Genomic DNA, 17,572 nt, shown 5'->3' on the forward strand with positions numbered 1-17,572 from the left:
ACCTTTGGCCATAATAATGGCTTTGATATGCCTGGGTATTGAGTTAAACAGAGCTTGAATGGCGTGTACAGGTACAGCTGCCCATGCAGCTTCAACACGATACCACAGTTCATCAAGAGTAGTGACTGGTGTATTGTGACGAGCCAGTTGCTCAGCCACCATTGACCAGACGTTTTCAATTGGTGAGAGATCTGGAGAATGTGCTGGCTAGGGCAGCAGTCAAACATTTTCTGTATCCAGAAAGGCCCGTACAAAACCTACAACATTCGGTCATGCATTATCCTGCTGAAATGTAGCGTTTTGCAGGGATCGAATGAAGGGTAGAGTCATGGGTCGTAACACATCTGAAATGTAACGTCCACTGTTCAAAGTACCGTCAATGGAAACAAGAGGTGACTGAGATGTGTAACCAATGGCATCCCATACCATCACGCCGGGTGATACGCCAGTATGGCAATGACAAATACACGCTTCCAACGTGCGTTCACCGCGATGTCACCAAACACGGATGCGACCATCATGATGCAGTAAACAGAACCTGGATTCATCTGAAAAAATGACGTTTTGCTATTCGTGCACCCATGTTTGTCATTGAGTACACCATCACAGGCGCTCCTGTCTGTGACACAGCGTCAAGGGTAACCGCAGCCATGGTTTCCAAGCTGATAGTCCATGCTGCTGCAAACATCGTCGAACTGTTCGTGTAGATGGTCGTTGTTTTGCCAATGTCCCCATCTGTTGACTCAGGGATCGAGACGTGGCTGCACTATCCATTACATCCATGCCGATAAGATGTCTGTCATCGTGACTGCTAGTGATACGAGGCCATTGGGATCCAGTATGGCATTCCGTATTATCCTCCCGAACCCGTCGAACTGTTCGTGTAGATGGTCGTTGTTTTGCCAATGTTCCCATCTGTTGACTCAGGGATCGAGACGTGGCTGCACTATCCATTACATCCATGCCGATAAGATGTCTGTCATTGTGACTGCTAGTGATACGAGGCCATAGGGATCCAGCACGGCATTCCGTATTATCCTCCCGAACCCACCGATTCCATATTCCGCTAACAGTCATTGAACCTCGACCAACGCGAGCAGCATTGTCGCGGTACGATAAACTGCAATCGCGATAGGCTACAATCCTACCTTTATCGAAGTCAGAAAAGTGATGGTATGCATTTCTCCTCCTTAAATTTCGCATCTGTAGCACGTCATCTTCGTGGTGTAGCAATTTTAATGGCCAGTAGTGTATTATAATGTTGATCTACCAAGAACTGATGGAAGATTCTGTTAATATTATTCATATAACTGCAGTTGCAGCTAATTTTTCAACAATTGAAGCCTACATTCTTTTGTTTGTGTCTAATTGAAGTTCTTTATTGCTCAATGTCTAGATTCTAAATCTTTATAGTCACTATAGACGATGTCTTGTTTGTTTGCATGTTTCATCTAATTTATTTATTCTAGTATCACAATGTACTAGTCTTTCATTTAATTGGCTCCCAGGGCCACACCAATAATAATCAGGTAATTACATTTCAAATGATAAATTGTTAATTGAATCATTAACTAAGCCTTTTCCATTTTCACTTTCCCAAAATGCATGTGGAAAATTATTCAAAATTCTAATAAAATATGGTATCCCTTGCGATTGTTAATTATAAAATCAATAAATTAATTCTTAAGCATTGTTATTCTAACTTTTTTATTATAAATTTTTGATTTCCAACTAATTCTTCACCATAGAAAGCTGTTAATCTACCAGTTATTTGATGAACATGATTCATCCAAACATATTCAACTGCTTTTTCTGAATACAGTGGAAACTCGATTAACCGTCATCTTCACAACCATGGTCATGACGGTTGAGCGAATAGATGGATAATAGAAACACTGTATTCCTCCAAAACATAACCTCAATGAATTATTTCATATGTAGACACATATCATTCTCACAGTAATATAATAATATTTCGGAGCGAAAACAAACTAAACACGATTGTAATAGCAAATAAAACTATTTATTACGTGATAAAAACATCTGTACAGTAGCTACAAAAGTTGCAAAATACGTAATGTACAGTACTGTACTGTACTATAAACTTACAGGTGAAATAGTTTATCTAGCTTGGAAATAGTCAATTTCTTCTGCCTTTTTGATGCTCGATCTTTCACCACAGCAATATTTCGTATTTTTTGGAGCAGTAGTGCCTGCGTTTTATTAGCCTCTTCTTGACTTTCAAACCATTCTGTACATTTGGACAGCATTGTTTCGGCCTCTGAATGGCTAATAGTTTGTTTTTCTTCATGGTTTGAACATTCGTCTTCATCAGCCCCTTCTTCTTTTTTTTTCGGTGGCACTTACGCTGGCAACAATTTCGTCATCACTCAAAATTTGAAAACCCCCGTCCACTTTGTCACAGCCTAACCACTCTGATACTTATTCTGACGTCAAATTTGTGCTGATTTGTAAATTATTGCACAAATTGACCATCTCGTCAACTGTTACACACTCAGGTTCCTCCGATTCTTCACCTCTAGGTTGAGGCCAAAGTTTATTCTAGCCGTTCTTGAGATTTGACACTGACAAATCACTCCATGCACTGGCGACATTGAAAATTGCATCTTTAATACTGTAAGACCTCCAAACCTGTTTTAAAGATGTTGATTCATCAGATGAGAGCAAACTTTCGATAAATATTTTTCTATAACGACGTTTCATGTTTTCGATGATTCCCTGATCCATGGGGTTTTAAGTGAAGTTGTGTTTGCTGGAAGGAAGAGACGTGTTATGTTGCCATCATCACTTTTCATTTCACAAGTAGGGTGCGTTGGGGCATTGTCTAATAGCAATAGCGCTTACTGTGGCAACATATTTTTCAGCCAAATGTGCTCTAACTTGAGATACAAATTGTTTGTGGAACCAGTCAGAAAAAATTGATTGATCCATCCAAGTAGTATTGTGCAGGGAGAGCATTCAAATTCAAATTCTTGAATGCACGAGGTTTTCTTGATTTCCCAATCACAAGTAGCCTATGATTGCCGGTTGCATTTGCGCAAACCATAGCAGTGATGCGATCTTTGGTACTTTGGAACCTGGAGCAGCTTTTTCAGAGAGTGTTGCTAATGTCTTTTGTGGTAAAGCCTTCCAATGAAGCCCAGATTCATCACAATTGTAAACTTGCTCCCTAACAAGATTCAATTCAGCCATTTTTTCTTTAAATTATTCCCGAAACTCAGCAATTACAGAGCTATCCACGCTGGCCATGACGAAATTTAAACTTGTCTAGCCATCCGATACTTGCTTTAAAAGACGAGTCACCATCAAGTTTGTTGTTCATTTCAACAGCCTTCGCCATTATTATAGGCCCTGAAAGTGGAATGCGCTGACTTCTTGCTTGTATAAAGCATCGGTACATTGCAGTGTCTAATTCATCATATTTTGCAGGTTTCATTGTCCATCTTGTTCGCACATCTCCATCCATGCTCTGCATTGTTGACACATGTTGTTCTATTTTATCAGCACCACGTTTTATATCGTTAACTGTTGTTCTTCCAATACCGTAAATCAGCGCTACACTTGTCGCAGTTTCACCCTTTCTTAAGCGTTTTATAGTTTCAAGTCTTTGATTAAGTCCTAAAACAACACATTTACATTTTTCAGACATTTTATCAAGTCACTGTATCACACACACCTGCACTAAATTCGGCATTAATCCAACAGTAATTTTGTATCCCTTTTCACCAATTGTTAATTTATGACCACTGAATTCAGCTGGATATTTACCAATATTTTTAAAAATACCAACACGGCTTAATACAAAAACAGTATCTTCAGTATGATTAATAAATTTTAACATGCTTTCACTTGTATTTATTTTTTAACATCTTTGTATTTTAATTTTTTCTATCTTTTACCTCTTCTACATACTCACTTAATGAATCATATATCACTATCACTATCAAATTGTTTATTTGTTGGAATATTGTGGAATATCGTTAAATTCTTCTAAATAATGTTGATTGTAAGAAACCATTTGTTTTTCAATTTCACTATTTTCTTCAGTTGCTTTTAATACAATGTGTACAAATTTGCTTCCACCGTTTGCCGATAGGTGGCAAGAGCGGTAAGTAGCGGACAAACGAAACAGGTCACAGACATCAGGCAGTTATCTTGGACCACGGTTAACATAACCTCATTCAAAAAAATGTTCAAATGTGTGTGTGAAGCCTTATGGGACTTAACTGCTAAGGTCATCAGTCCCTAAGCTTACACACTACTTAACCTAAATTATCCCAAGGACAGACACACACACCCATTCCCGAGGGAGGACTCGAACCTCCACCAAGACCAGCTGCGCAGTCCATGACTGCAGCGCCTTAGACCGCTTGGTAACCTCATTCTAACCTTAGTCGACTTGTTTATGCATCATAAAGTTGTTCTTGATTGAAAATGTCAATTTACGAGCCTGCAGGAGGTGTTACTGCTTTGTGTCAGTATGAAGAAAACAGAGGCTGTGTCTCATCAAATGCTCTCAAGTATGTATGGTAAGGATGCTGTTAGTGAAAGAATGTGTCATGAGTGGTTTCAACGCTTCAAGAACGGTGATTTTAACGTCATAGACCAGTATAGTGGTAGATGAGAGAAGGTTTTCCAAGATGCAGAATTGGAGACATTGCTCAGTGAACACTCACCTCAAACTCAAGAAGTAACCCGTCCAAATCCAGCAACTTTCACATGTGACGTAGCATAGCATGTGAAAGTTGCTGTATTTGGACAGGTTACTCCTCTAACTGAAATATCAGATCTGAAGATGGTTCTGAATGAACCGAAACCGGTCATATGAATAGAAACAAATTTGCAGTCAAGACGCATTTTAAGTAACATTTTAAAATCACTGATTGCTGTTATCCCATAAGACATTATGTCTATTTTTGCAAACTCAAGAAGAATTGGCACAATTAGTGGGAGTGACACAACAAGGCATTTCAAAATGTCGCAGAAAGAAGGAACTTGGGTCTCATGTGAGTTGAAACCAAGAAATGTTGAGCAGAGACAAACGGCCGAAATACAGCGAGAAGCACGATAAAGTGATTTTGCAGCACAACAGCGCTCAACCCCACGTTGCAAACGAGGTCAAAACGTACTTGGAAACGTATTCTCCAGACATTGCTCCCTCTGACTATCACCTTTGTAGGTCAATGGCGCATGGCCTGGCTGACCAAAGCTTCCGATCTAATGAAGAAGTCACAAATTGGATCGATTCATGGATCGCTTCAAAAGATGAACAATTTTTTCGACGCAGGATTCGTACATTGCCCAATAGATGGGAGAAAGAGCTGACCAATGATGGAAAATACTTTGAATGATACATGTGCAACCAATTTGTTTCACTAAAGCCTCAAATGTTGGGGAAAAAACGGCGGAAGCAAAGCTATACACCTTGTACATTACCACCTAAACGTTCAGTTCCTTCTTTAACTTCTTCATTTGCATCAATAACTGGCTCACATTCTTTTTTAAATTTGTTATATTCTGTTCTTGGTTGTTTTTTCCATTTTTCTACATTTTTCTTTTAATTGTTGCTTTACTTTTCTCATTCATTTAGCTTTTTCAACAACTTCTAGATCATCTTTTCAAAACATTTATTTATGTTAAAAATACAGTAATAATTTTTTTATTTTACATTCAACATTTTTATGTTCAGCATTTACATTCAACATTTTTATGTCCAATGCCTTTATGATTAATGTTAATGTTCAGCGTCTTTATGTGTACAGTTAACATTCAACATTTTTATGTTCAACATTTTTATGTTTAACATTTGTGTTTAATGTTTAATGTTTTGAAAATTCTTGATCTTTTCTCTGTATTTACCATTATTAATTTTTCTTGTCATATCTATTGTTAGAAAACCAAATTCATCTTTATTCAACATTTACTATACAGTACTTCAAAATCGTCAAATTTTAAATCTCAACCAACAAATTCATGATAAATATCTACATCTGCATCTACTCCATACTCTGCAAGCCACCTGGCGGTGTGTGGCGAAGGGTACCTTGAGTACCTCTATCGGTTCTCCCTTCTATTCCAGTCTTGCGTTGTTCGTGGAAAGAAAGATTGTCGGTATGCTTCTGTGTGGGCTCTAATCTCTCTGATTTTATCTTCGTGGTCTCTTCGCGAGATATGTGTAGGAGGGAGCAATATACTGCTTGACTCCTTGGTGAAGGTATGTTCTCGAAACTTCAACAAAAGCCCGTACAGAGCTACTGAGCATCTCTCTTACATTGTCTTCCACTGGAGTTTATCTGTCATTTCCATAACGCTTTTGTGATTACTAAATGATCCTGCAACGAAGTGCGCTGTTCTCCATTGGATCATATCTATCTCTTCTATCAACCCTATCTGGTACAGATCCCACACCGGTGAGCATTATTCAAGCAGTGGGTGAACAAGTGTACTGTAACCTACTTCCTTTGTTTTTGGACTGCATTTCCGTAGGATTCTTCCAATGAATCTCAGTCTGGCATCTGCTTTACCGACGAGTAATTTTATATGGTCATTCCATTTTAAATCACTCCTAATGCCTAATCCCAGATAATATATGGAATTAACTGCTTCCAGTTGCTGACCTGCTATATTTTAGCTAAATGACAAAGGATCTTTCTTTCTGTGTATTAGCAGCACATTACACTTGTCTACATTGAGATTCAATTGCCATTCCCTGCACCATGCATCAATTCGTTGCAGATCCTCCTGCATTTCAGTACAATTTTCCATTGTTACAACCTCTCGGTATACTACAGCATCATCCACAAAAAGCTTAAGTGAATTTCCGATGTTATCCATAAGGTCATTTATATATACTGTGAATAGCAATGGTCCTACGACACTCCCCTGCGGCACACCTGAAATCACTCTTACTTCAGAAGACATCTCTCCATTGAGAATGACATGTTGCGTTCTGTTATCTAGGAACTCTTCAATCCAATCACACAATTGGTCTGATAGTCCATATGCTCTTACTTTCTTCATTAAACGACTGTGGGGAACTGTATCAAACGCCTTGCAGAAGTCAAGAAACACGGCATCTACCTCAGAACCCATGTCTATGGCCCTCTGAGTCTCGTGGACGGATCAGGGCGAGCTGGGTTTCACACGATTGTCTTTTTCGAAACCCGTGCTGATTCCTACAGAGTAGATTTCTAGTCTTCAGAAAAGTCATTATACTCGAACATAATATGCGTTCCAAAATTCTACAACTGATCGACGTTAGAGATATAGATCTATAGGTCTGAACATCTGTTCGACGTCCTTTTTTGGAAACGGGGATGACCTGTGTCCTTTTCCAACCTTTTGGAACGCTACGCTCGTCTAGAGACCTACGGTACACCGCTGCAAGAAGGGGAGCAAATTCCTTCGCGTACTCTGTGTAAAATCGAACTGTTATCCCATCAGGTCCAGTGGCCTTTCCTCTTTTTAGCGATTTTAATAGTTTTTCTATCCCTCTGTCATCTATTTCGATATCTACCATTTTGTCATCTGTGCGACAATCTAGAGAAGGAACTACAGTGCAGTCTTCCTCTGTGAAACAACTTTGGAAAAAGACATTTAGTATTTCGGCCTTTAATCTGTCATCCTCTATTTCAGTACCATTTTGGTCACAGAGTGTCTGGACATTTTGTTTTGATCCATCTACCGCTTTGACATAAGACCAAAATTTCTTAGGCTTTTCTGCCAAGTCAGTACATAGAACTTTCGAATTCGTTGAACACCTCTCGCATAGCCCTCCTCACACTACATTTTGCTTCGTGTAATTTTTGTTGTCTGCAAGGCTTTGGCTATGTTTATGTTTGCTGTGAAGTTCCCTTTGCTTCTGTAGCAGATTTCTAACTCAGTTGTTGTACCACGGTGGCTCTTTTCCATCTCTTACGATCTTGCTTGGCACATACTCATCTAATGCATATTGTACAATGGTTTTGAGCTTTGTCCATTGATCCTTAACACTATCTGTACTTAGATAAAACTTTTGTGTTGAGCTGTCAAACACTCTGAGATCTGATTTTTGTCACTTTTGCTCAACAGAAAAATCTTCCTACCTTTTTTAATATTTTACAGCTGAAATCACCGATGCTGTAACTGCTTTATGATCACTGATTCCCTGTTCTGCATAAACTGTTTCAAATAGTTCGGGTCTAATATTTTAACGCCATGAGTCGGTTCTCTGTTTAACTACTCAAAGTAGTTTTCAGATAATGCACTTAAAAAATTTCGCTGGATTCTTTGTCCCTGCCACCCAGTATAAACGTTTGAGTCTCCCAGTCTATATCTGGCAAATTAAAATCTCCATCCAAAACTATAGCATGAACAGGAAATCTACTAGAAACATTTTCCAGATTTTACTTCAGGTGTTCTGCCACAGCAGCTGCTGAGGCAGGGGGCCTATAGAGACATTCAATTAACATGTTTGAGCCTGCTTTAACCGTGACCTTTACCCAAATTATTTCACATTTCGGATCTATGTCAATTTCCTTCAATACTATTGCACTTTTTATCGCTATAAACACACCTCCCCCTTCACTTTCCAGCCTCCCTCTGCAGTATACATTCCAATCTGAGTTTAGAATTTCATTACTGTTTACATCTGGTTTCAGCCAACTTTCCATCCCTAGTACTATGTGGGCATTGTGACCATTTATTAATGAGATCAGTTCTGGGACCTTTCTACAGACACTCCTGCAGTTTACTATTACCACATTAATATTGTCATTCCCTGTTGCGTTTTGCCTACTGCTACCTTGTTGTGTCACATGATTTAAATTTGGATCTTCTTGTCTGAAAATATTTAAAAAATTAATATTATCTCTAACAAATTGTTTTGGTATTTGAGATTGAGATTGAGCTAAGTAAAACAGACCATTCCTTTATGTCTACCTGTAGTAAAATATTCTCTAACTATACCTTGATTTTCAAGAATAAAGTTATCAAAAAACTACAACTGAATCTTCACGTTCATCTAACAGCACAATTCCATCATTATTTTCAATAAAAATTGCAATTTTTTCATTAATTTTACCTTTAATTTTTTTCACATTTTTTTTATAAATTCTGTATATTTTGGCTGATCTACACTTTTGGAATAAATATACAAATGTTTAATTTTTTTCCATATAACCATCCTGGAGCCATTATATAATTATCAATCATTACTGTTGTTTTTCCACAACCACTCGGTCCAATTACTGAACATTGAACAGAATTTGGTAAAAGTTTACCATGTTTATTTTCTAATTTCTTTTCAATGATTCTTATTTTTTGATCTCAATTTGTCCTTTATATGCATAATTTTTTTAATATAAACTATTAGATTATTTCAGTTGAGTGGTTATTTATCTGTTCTGAAAAAATATTAACATTTCTAATAGAAGAAACATAAAAATATCTCACTGTTCGTTTTTATTCAATTTTTTTAACTCCAAATATTATAACGAAAAATAATAAATTATACAATAACAAAGAAACAGTAGAAATTCCTGTTGGACAATATAAGTCGAAAAATTCAGAAAAATTTCTCCAATCAGAAACACTTAATATACAAACTAAAGAAGAAAACTTTTAAATAGAGTTGTTATTGAAAGCGATATTAAATTACTTATGAATAAAGAAGATAATGTTGGTCAAATTTTAGGATTTAATAACCAAAATATTGAAGCTAATGAAAAAGCAATTGCTAATAATGTTGCTAACATTATTTCATTCAGATTAATAAATATTAGTTTTAATCTAGCTGATGGAATGTTTGTTAAACTTAATGATCAGTTTCATAGAGAAACTAACATTATTTCCTCAGTTAAACCAAATCCTGAATTTCGAGGGCCACTAATTTATGAACCCAATTAACTAAGAAATATTCCAATTTTTTGTGGTATTCAAAATTTTGCCATTTCTATCACTGATGAAAATGATTAATTTGATTGACTTCAATGGTGCTTGTGTAACAGTAATTTTAAAAATGAATTAATAATTTTTTCCTTAATGAATCATGAACAAAACTGAGAGTTATCAATTTTACTAATTTCCTGTTAATGAGAAAACAAAAAATAATTTAAATCTTCCTAACAAGGAAACAGAAATTAGTATTAATATCGGTGATGGTTGGATTCATCCTAATAATCAAAACTTTATATGACCTTTGATGTTATTCACAAAGATACAACGGATTATACAGTATACAATGCTAAATCGAATATTAACTAATTCGCAATTATGTATTCCAATTATTTGATGTTATTCCAATTAAAAAAGGAAACAACACTTATCTAGAATAGAACATCTATTTATTTCTTCATCAAATCTTATTCTATTAACTTCACCTCTATCAAATGAATTAACTATGGACGGACATATTGTTAACAATGGTAAAATTAAAAACAAACAAAATGAAGTACTTTACCCATTAGAATTATTTGGTGGATTTTTTATGCATTTTCAAGAAATAATTTGGGAAGCAGATTTAACAGTAATTTTTACTTGGAGTTCAAGAAAAGATGAAGAAGTTCCTATTCTTCGATGGACTACTAATAATGACAATAATACACTTCCAAAAGAAGGCAAAATTGTTGTAAAAAGTAGGGAAATTCGTGTTCCTATTGTTAAATAGGAACCAGAATATTCGCTTGAATTAGAACTAGGAAGACTGAAAATCCTAAAATTCCAGTTTCTTTCTTTGAACTAATAACAGTTGAATTTGCTGGATTAAAAGGAAAAAGAAGTTTTGTACTAGATATTTCAAATTATAATAAGTCTGCTGAATTTGATATGCCTTATTTTATTTTCGCTGTTTTCCAGACTAATAGAAAAAATAATGATTCTTCTTAATTCGACCATGTTAAATTACAAAATATTTATATAAAAAATGGAAGAAATTAAGTTTGTCCTGGAGAACTATGGAATATCGACCCCCGAATAACTTTTTAAAAACTTACAATGCTTGTAGAGGTTTAACAATAACAACACATAATTTAAACCCACCTTCATGCAGAGACAAGGAATTGACATATCACCATAAAACACACATTCGTAATCGTCTGAAGACCTTGTTTCTGAATTTAATCCGATTACATCCAGAAAGAAATCCAAGTCTTCAAAGCAGTTATTTATATTGTCTACCAAAGATCGAAAAAAATTCTTCTGAATCGTCTGAAATTCGTGACCATTCACCACACAAGATGGTTCTTCAATTAATACTTCTTTGAATGTGCACTTTTCCTCCAATTCTTGTCCTATCATCCTATTGATGGCGGATCATTTATTTTCAGTGTTCAAGAGATTTTACAACTACATCAGTTTCTTGTTTCACTTTAAGGGCTGAAGAATTTCTGTTCTACATAAAGAATAATACTTGCACAAGTTCTAGGACCTCATAAAGCACAACTAATTCCATTTTAAGAAAACTATGACCTCAAGGAGAAATGAGGAAGCAACCCAATGTACATGAAAAACACAGCCTAGTGTGGTAGTCTCTGATTTTTGGGACTTCGAGAAACACAGGATACAAGGAATCTAAAAAAAAAGCCTGTATGTGGTGTGTATCTGCTACATCATCCATAACATCACGCACAGCTAGTTCCATTTTGTGGATCATGCAGCGCACGACAATTAAATCCATACATAAATGATTACACAATAGAGCGACTAGCCTTTGTAATGTGCAGGCATTATTGATGCACCCTCCATTGTGATACCTACAAGATGGTTTTTTAGTACGTCATATTTAATATCAAACTTATCAAGAGCTGCTAACAGTGCACTGAGAATGTATTCTCCTGTCAAACTTCCTTATGCAAGCATATCGGAAAAGTAATTGCAGGCAACTCCTTCAAAGGACAAACTTGACATACATTATTAAACAGGTTTTATTGGTTGCAGTTTCGTCCCTCATGACGCTAAAATTTGTACCCGATTCTATAAGGAAGTGAGGAAGGCATTTTTTCCACTTCTTCTGCTATGAACATAATATTTCGGTATGCATGGTCAGAATGAAGCATATTACCTACTGCTCAAACATTACACTTTTGTAGGTCGATTACTGCAGGCTATGATTTGAATTTAGCTGTTAATATGCAGATTGGAGCAACGAAGCAGTTGTGATCACTTTTTCTTGATGTTGCTTTCACTTTCACTCACATATTTTTCCAAACTTTTCGTTTGTTTGTTACACAAGATTTTACTCTGCTTGATCATCAATTTAGGCCGGCCGAGCGGTTCTAGGCGCTTCAGTCTGGAACCGGGAGACCGCTACGGTCGCAGGTTTGAATCCTGCCTCGAGCATGGATGTGTGTGCTGTTCTTAGGTTAGTTAGGTTTAAGTAGTTCTAAGTTCTAGGGGACTGATGACCTCAGATGTTAAGTCCCATAGTGCTCAGAGCCATTTGATTTGATCATCAATTTTATGATAGAGGACTTTTTTATTCTTTTTGCAGAAACACCAGCTAAAAACATGTTATCGGTACACACACTTTCCATACTTTCCTCCTTAACTTCAAGAGCTTCTGAATACACTATGCATATTACCAAGTTTTGGCCATCTACAGACAACCACAGCCTGGTCTTTTGCCACTTTTGATTACGCGATGCAACACAATTTCCTATTATAATTTCAAGTCTACTGTTACTCCCATTCCTACCTCAAAACTTCTCACAGGATTCAGTCACCAAACATTCGCTCTCTCTCTCTCTCTCTCTCTCTCTCTCTCTGTTTGTTAGTGCCATCATTACCATTATATTTTTTGGATTCACCATCTCTTTTAACTCATTTGGAATCACTGTCAGTATCCTGACTGTCAATGTTTACATGTGTATTTGGTAATGCACTGCTCTTAAGAATGGACGAAATTTTGCTTTGATAGCCATGCTGAAATACGGTAGTTCTTACAGGCCTGCAGGCATGCAGCTAATGAACAATGCTACTGAAGTGGGAAGTGTGCGGTTGGCAGCCATGAGGGAGAACAACCGAAAGGCACCAATTACTTTCGAGTATGCAATACTGGGTAACCTGTGATTTTAAGCTCGACCCACGCAGTCCGCAGATAACAAAGCCAGACTGTTGAATCCCGTCTGCTGGGTACCATTGCTCAATTTGCACTTTGCACTGCTTTGTGCTTTTATGCCATATGCTTTCCTTCACGCCGCACTGTTGCCAAATCAGTGTGCACGCAGAAGGGAAATTCAGCTCCGCCTCTCATGCACCTCTGTGGTGCAGCTTGGATGTAACGGACGGATGACCGTAAATGAAAGCAACAATGACAGCATACAAACAACGATTTAGTTGGGAATGATTTGAAATTGTTAAATACATAACTCTTTTTCCAAAATTAATAAGCAAACATGTTAGTAGGAATAGTGTGTTTGTTAATACTCTAAAAATTTAAATTAAATGTTAAATTTTACATATCCAGTTAGTGGGAAATAAACAGCCCTGGTTGGGATGGGTAATTTAAAAGCAAAGCAAGATGGGGGTGGGCGGTGGTTCGATATAGACAGAGGGAAATCCTCCCCCCGTTCCCTCCCTGCAAGTTGCTCACTAACTCAACACCTATCCAACTGACAAATGGTGCTCGCCACAGTGAAAATACAGAGTTACGGTTTCTAAATGACAGACCCATTTTCAAAACTTTGTATTTATTCAAGTACAAATCCAAAACGAACAAGCTTTGTACCATTGAAAAGAGGAAGTTCCAAAGGTTTTTTTCATGATGTTTGATATCAATTTAATAAATTTAATAATTTATAATTAATTAGTTTTTAACAATTATATAATAATTAGAAAAGTGATAGATGTTATAAATGTTCAATGTGTCCACTGTTGGCTGCACGGCAAACACCGACACCATAGCCAAACTCATCCCACACATGCAAAAGCGTATGTGCTGTTACTGAGTGCATGGCAGCAGTGATCCGGTTCCACAGATCATTCAGAGTGGTCACTAGAGGCGGGACGTAAAGAGCTTCCTTCACATAGGGTGTGAGATCAGGTGATCTATGTGGCCAGAAGTGCAGAGCCGGGTCCTCAAGTCCTCTCCAACTGATACAGCACAGAGGAAGGGAGTCATTCAAAAAGCCTCATACATCATGGTGCCAATAGGGTGCACCTCCATCATGTTGGAAAATGAAGTCCTGGAAATCTTCCATAACTTGAGGGAACAGCCATTGTTCCAACATGTCCAGGTACATTATTCCCATAACAGTTCTTTCCACAAAGAAAAATGGCCTACAAACCTTTGTATGGGATATGTCGTAGAACACGTTGGTCTTTGGTGAGTCTCTTGTGTTGCAATGCTGAATGTGGATTTTCCAAACCCCATATGTGAACATTTTGCCTCTTGACTTTTACACTAAGGTGGAACGTTGCTTCATCGCTAAAAATTACACCTGTAGAAATGTGTCATCCTCCGTCTTTGCTAGCACATAACCATAAGATGCGAAATGCTTGTCTTTGTCTTTGGTGTTGAGAGCCTGTACAAGTTCTAATCCATAGGGCTTGTACAACAAACACCATATCAGAACTTTCCATACAGTTGGTTGGGTTATTTCAAGTTCTCGACTGGCTCTATTGGTAAATTTACTGGGACTGCACACAAAACTTTCTTGAATCTGTCGGATATCATCCTCTGACACATGCAGTCAGCCTGTGCTTTTTCCTTTGCACACACTCCCAGTCTGATTAAATTGCTTAAATCAACAGCTAATGCTTTTGTGAGTTGGTGATTGAATACTGAATTTGGTATGAAATGCCCGCTTACTGCAATTTGCAACTCACTTTTCGCAAATTCAAGGACGCAGAAAACCTTGTGTTCCACGGTCGCCATGTCACTCACAACTGACAATGAAACGGACTGACAGCCATATTGCCGCACGAACTCTAGCGGCCACTTCTGAAACCATTACTGCCCAGCCGCCGCCCACCAAAAACTTTGAAACTTCCTCTTGTCACTGGCATAAACCTTGTTCATTTTTAATTTGTACTTGAATTTTTGAAAATGGGTCCATCATTTAGAATAACCCATTATTTAAATTAGTGAATTAGTTAGAATCACAAACTGTTTGGAAATTTGTCATTGTGTGTGCATGTACACTGGCTCAGAAGGACACAGTGTATCTTCGAGGTTGGATGACAATGGCAGTTTTGGTAGTTCTGTGGTACCTGCTGGCTTGCCAGTTATTCTGTGCTAAGATATTTGAGCTCGGGGAAGCAAGAGATGTGTTATGGTTGCTATGAAATGAAAGGAACTTTATTAAGTTGTAATGTTTAGACAGCATACAGGCAGTATCAGTTGGGTGCCAGGAAGTGGATTTCTGGGCCAGAGCTGTAAGATATTGTCGGGCAGGCAAGAAAGCGGCCATGCCATAACTGGTGGTGAGAACAGCACACTCAGAGTACCCAGGAGGTGCCTAGGTGATTGTACCCAGCAGGAGCATTACCAGCCAACAATTTCTAGAATGATCTGGAAAAATTTTGGTTCTTAGGAAGACTCAGGAAAAAGCAACACTATGAGATAAACTTGATCGAGAATGCTGATAAGTCAATAGAGAAGCAACCATTACTGATGACCAAGTCTGTCACTACTAGAGTTGGAAGGAGTCATTACCAGGAAGTGGGAACAGGTAAGTCGTCATAGGGAGCAGTTCCACAGCCATCTTCACACTTTCAACGAAGGACAGCTGAGTTTCCAGTAAGAATCCAGCAACAGTTACTATCTTGAGTTTTATGCCTGTTGCAGGAGAAGAAGCACAATAGAGTTTGTCTCCAGTAGCAACAAATATTAGTTGATATTCTCTGTATGTCTGTCAGAATACAAGAAGGAACGCGTGCTATCATGCACTTTTCTCCTAATTACGAATAAGTTACTTGATTGTGTAAGTTAATATTTTCTGTCCATAAGAATATATAAAACAACTGCTGTCTCACACTTGTCTCCTATTGTGGGTAAGATATCTGATTGTGTCTTGTCAGAATGGAATGCAAGCAGAGATCTCATCTCCAATAGAGCGTGGTAGTACTCAAAAACTGAGAATTACCAGAAATGCCTAACATGTAGAATGGTAGAGTGTACTCATTTGCAAAGATGTACAACCACTGTAAGGTACATTTCTGAATAAGGATGAACTATTGAGAAATTAAATTGTTCTCAAATTGAATCTTTAAGTGTTAGCCATACAGGTGTACATGTATTCTACACTAGTTAGCTCTGAAGAAAGATGCCACCTAAAAGCTTACCAATGTTTTCATTCTTGTTTATGTGCTTAGTGGCTGCTCAGTGCCTCAACTACCTGGTGAGTTACCTTTATCCCATCCATTACTTAAATTGACAAATACACCACATAGTGGAGGTTTTGAGTGACATACAGACTCATTGAAAGAGTGTTGTTTGATATTATAAGCTATTGGACAGAGTCTTTCTTCATATGTAGATGCTTCTACACCCTAAGGAGGTTTCTGTCCAATAGCTTATAATATTTCCCTGACTTTGTATCACTACACATTAACTATTCTCTACTCACTAAGGTGCAGGAAAGAGGTGTACACTTAACTCTTTTCAGGTGATACACCTTTATTGTCTATGATAATACCTATCATTGAAATGTCGAGTGAAAGAAAATTACTTGAATACAATAGATTCATTTCAGTACTTATATAGTGTTTGAGATTTTATTGTGACTGCCACGACAAGCACTCCATCCTAGAATGTATGACTACTGTTTGAGCAAAAAGTACTGATTTATGCAGGGTTACTTTAAGGCAAAATGACACAAATGGCCACTTGGGCAGCCTGAGGTGCTCAAGTGCAAAGTTTGCATATGGGGTGTGCTGCAATTAGTAGCAAAAACTGATTCAAATGTGTGATTACAGTCCACCACTGAATTCAATAACAAATAATGTCCTAATTGGTATAAATGTATTTGTAATGATAACATTTTTCATTAAGTGCCCATCTAAGTAGACACATAGCACACCCAAGACCCATCTTAACAAGAAATATTATACTACTTCAGCACATTACATGTTACAATTTACAGCAGACTCGTGCCAGTTACAGGTAATGTTCCATGTGTCATCCTTGCATTTGGATGCCTACTGCTCGTCTCTGCTGCGAGTTATGAATTCTTCCAAACAAAAAACAGATCACTTCATAAATCTTGACAAGACTACACAATTTGGTGCTCCGTAATTCAACTGAAGTGCTGTGCACTCGCGTTTGAGATGACCTAAGGCAGGAAAACCTTGAGGACTAAGTTCAGATGAGCTCTGAGACCAACCTTGATATCTATCTTGGTTTATATAGGTGATTTAGAATTCATCTTATATCAGCAGAAAAACATATCTATGCCCCATCATGTGCATACACCATATCACGCCATTGTGCAAGTAAGGTAGGCCATGGATGGGATCTGAACATAAATAGAAGGGGAGCTAAGTGAATACATTTCAAAACATTTGTCATAAATAGGATACTATTTCGTACTAAATCCAGTGGGCTCATAAACAAATATTTGAAATTACCTCATAA

This window comes from Schistocerca americana, chromosome 6 (assembly GCF_021461395.2).
Source record: "Schistocerca americana isolate TAMUIC-IGC-003095 chromosome 6, iqSchAmer2.1, whole genome shotgun sequence".
Lineage (NCBI taxonomy): Eukaryota > Metazoa > Arthropoda > Insecta > Orthoptera > Acrididae > Schistocerca > Schistocerca americana.